Genomic DNA, 4,054 nt, shown 5'->3' with positions numbered 1-4,054 from the left:
TGCTTCCTCTCTACCTCTCTTTCCACTTTCTCTTCTCAAAATGATAGATTTCTTCTCCCTTCTCAAACACATTAAACAAGTTCTCATTTTAGGATACCTGCTGTAGCTATTTCCTCTGCCTGGAATGTTTTTCCAGCAGGCAACTCAAGGTTGATCAGTTTTTACCATATTGATTTTAGCTTCATGTGGGATTTCTCAGTCTCTGTACTATTAATGGTAAGGTGTGGGTAATTTTTTTTGTTGTGGGTGAGGGGGTCCCATGCTTTATAGGATATTCAGGATTATCCCTGGACTCTGTTAGGTACCAGTAGCACACCTCTTTTCTCCCCTCAGGTTGTAATGAGAATGTTTCCAGGCACTGCCACATGTCCTCTTGGGGGTGAAATTATCTCTCACCTCAACACACCAGTGGCATCATGTTACTTTCTCAGAGAAGTCTTTATTTTTTGACCAAAGGTGACTTGAAAAATAATTATCTACCATAAAGCACTTTAATTACCTAATATTTTCCTTCTTATGATTTATTTAATTTTTATCTATCTTCTCCAATGCAGTATAAGTGTCTTGAAGGCAGAAACCATGATCGGCTTATCTAATAATAAGGATGTAATAAATACATTCATACATGTATACATACACTTTAGTTGAACTAATGGATTGATGAAGAAGTGTATACAGTGTCCAAACTGCAGTTTAGTTTTATAAATCCTGCCTCTAAACATGATTTTATGTTAGTAATTTAAAGAGTACATTTTTTGAGCTTTTATATTTGAGTTTATTCATCATTTAACTTTTGAAACACTACTATAGTTGAATATTAAAACAAAAATAATAGCAAGTAGTGAGCAATGATTATAGTCCTTCATTCATTCACTATTGCATTTATAATGCCAGCAGTGTTATTCACTGGCCCCATTAAGAGGTCTTAACCACCCCTAGGATGATGTTCATCATCGTCATATGCTTCCCCATTATAATGGTGCTGTCTTTCCTGATTAGGATCAAAGTCCACCAGTTAGTTCCACCTGGTCCATTTCATCAGTTTTTTCTACTTCCTTCCTCTCATGTAGGTGTTTTTCCAGCAAAGAAAGTTTATCAGGAGAAAGAAAGCCATTCTCGGGGAAGTTTACCTAAAATTCGATGATTAGGCCACCCTTCTCATATGGTCTACGATAAATTGGCATGCCTTCATTTAGCACACGCTTGGTATCCCCATGCTTGACAGTCTGACCTGGATAAGTGGTGATGACAATGGTTCGGTTGTCAAGAGTAGATATTGGCTTTTGATTTTTTTCTTTTTCTTTTTTTTTTTTTCTTTTTCTTCAGATACTGGCTTTTGAAAGCCACACAGGGGGCAGCCAGAGTGGCTCAGCGGTTTAGTGTCTGCCTTCAGCCCAGGTCATGATCCTGGAGACCCAGGATTGAGTCCCACGTTGGCTTCCTGCATGGAGCCTGCTTCTCCCTCTGCCTGTGTCTCTGCCTCTCTGTCTCTCAAGAATAAATAAATAAAATCTTTAAAAAAAAAAAAAAAAGAAAGAAAAGAAAGCCACACAAGGCTTCAACCAGCTGTATATCCATACACCTCTTCTCCTCCTCCAGTAAAAACAGCATGGTCCTTCTGATCTAAAACAATGATACTATCTCCCGGTTCCAGTCCTGATTCTTGGTCTCCCTCACCATAGAATGTTATCTTCTGGCCATCTTTCATGCTTTTGTCAATATGCACTTCTAGAATCTTCTCTCGTAGTGGAAAGGGAGGAGGGTGGGGGGTTGGGGTGACTAGGTGATGGGCACTAAGGGGGGCACTTGACAGGATGAGCACTGGCTATTATGCCATATGTTAGCAAATTGAACTCCAATAAAAAATATTTTTAAAAAATGGAATCTTATTCTCTCGAAGTATCTTCCTTCCATTGCAGCCTTTACATCTATCTTTAGGACTGATCCGTCCCCCACGGCCCTGGCACTCCATGCACACAGATTGAATTTGCTGAACCATTCCAGGTCCTATCTGATGAATTCTTATTTGCATTCCAGTGCCTCGGCAATTGGGACAACATTTGACTGCTCCTTTCTTACCACCTCTGCCTTCACATTTATCACAAATCACATTCTTTTGCAGAGCTAGTTTTCTTGTTGCACCATTATATGAATCTTCTAAGGTTACTGAGAGCTGATGTACAACATTTTTACCATTCCTTTCTCTCTACATCCTTCCTCCTCCCCCAAAAACATATCAAAGATGTCCATGGGGGAGCCAAAACCACCACCAGCTCCACCTTCTTTAATTGCCTGTTCTCCTCCTTTGTCATATAATTCCCTTTTCTTTGCATCAGAGAGCACTTTATAAGCTCGAGAAATCTGTTTAACCTTCTCTCCTTCATTTGGATTCTTGTCAGGGTGATACTTCAAGGCTAGTTTCCTGTGAGCCTTTTTCAATTCCTCCTGGGTGGCATTGGGTTTGATCCCCAAAACATCATAGTGAGTGGTTTTATTTCACCATTTTTTACAGCTGGTGAGAGGGCTGAGGCTGGTGTGGGGGAGCAGTGCGTTGCTGGGTGCAGCTTGGACAGCCGCTGCTCCTCCGTGTCTCACCAAGCATTCTGGAAAGTTCCCTAAAGAGTAAATTTTATACTACACTCATTTGACAAATATTGTGTACTTCCTATGCACAGACATTATCCTAATCGCTTTACAATACAGTGGTCAACAGGACAGAAGAGACTTACATTGATTCTAAAGTCATTTGACAGACGTTTTAAGGCTGCAAGATGGAGAGACACAAAGAATATTTTTGATCATGTGTACTTGCTGCAGGTATTATGTGGGAGGAATGGGCATTCTCTCGCTACTCCTTAATAGTGTATTTCTTCCAAACCCTAGACTTCCAAGACTGTTTTTTTTCCCCAGTACTTTTGCATAATTAATCCAAAAGAATAATTAGGTTTGCCTTTCCTTGTCTATTTGGAATAGCTTTATATATGCTAGTAGGTGTATGTATACATGTGCATCTAAAAATGGAAATGATTAGAATAACTGCTGAAATATACCTAGTAATATAAATGTGTAATTTTGTTGTATATGTACTTTATATGAGTAGGATCTTCTTCCAAATAATGTTGCTAATTTGCTTTTCTTTTCATGATATTATATGTTGGACAGTTTCCACATTAGTTTATCTAAATCTACATCGCCCTTTTAAAGTATTTAATAAAATTTCCTATTATGCATATGTTACATATATTTATTTAATCATTGCATACTGATTTAGTTTATTTACAGTTTTCATTATTACAAGACTTTATAACTTTTCATGTGTAAGTATTTCTATAGAATATGTATCTGGAAGAAGAATTATTAAATTGAAGGGTAGGCACTTGCATTTTAATGCAATTCCAAATAATTTTCTGACAAGTTATTAAGTTTTTATCTGTACTGAGTTAATTAATGTGTGTGTATGTGTGTGTATATTAGCTATTAATCCGTGTATGTTATAACTAGATCCTGAGCAAATTCTCTTTGTTACTATTTTTTAAAACTCTGAGTATGATTATTTTCCTTTAGAGGAGTTTTCTTTTCTTTTAAAATTTGGAAAACCTGTTAGTCTTTTTTTTTTTTTTTCAGATATTTGTATTCTATGTTTCGTTATTTAGGCTTTCACCAATCCAAGTTAATTTTTCCTTATAATTATTTTAAAATATTTCTATGGTTTTTAAAATGTGTAACTGGTTAATCCTCTAGAATTTGTTTCTTGTGTATAGTGTGAAGTGAGAACTTAACTTTTTTTTAATGGACAGTCTAAATTATTAGAATACCATTCATAGGAGAGTGCATAATTTTCCCACAGATTTTAAAAACTACATTCACAACATTCACAAAACAAAATTCACAAAATTATCAAGATTGGAAGGTTTATATCTCTCAGAAGTCTTGTGTTTAATTGATCTGTTTGACTCTGTGCCGATATCACCACATTTTGTTAAATCTGGCTTTATTATATCTTTTGACATTAGGTAAAATTTTCCTGCCATCCATTTTTCAGTTAAATTTTTTT

At 36.3% G+C, this 4,054-nt stretch overlaps 1 pseudogene; it reads right to left on the bottom strand.

The window, feature by feature from the left end:
* Nucleotides 1-925: 925 nt before the first annotated feature.
* On the bottom strand, nt 926-2,493 carry LOC100687311 (annotated as a pseudogene).
* Nucleotides 2,494-4,054: the final 1,561 nt, after the last annotated feature.

This window comes from Canis lupus, chromosome 4 (assembly GCF_011100685.1).
Source record: "Canis lupus familiaris isolate Mischka breed German Shepherd chromosome 4, alternate assembly UU_Cfam_GSD_1.0, whole genome shotgun sequence".
NCBI classification, from domain to species: Eukaryota; Metazoa; Chordata; class Mammalia; order Carnivora; family Canidae; genus Canis; species Canis lupus.
The sequence above is the reverse complement of the archived record's forward strand: the minus strand, read 5'-3'. Positions and strand labels throughout refer to the sequence as shown.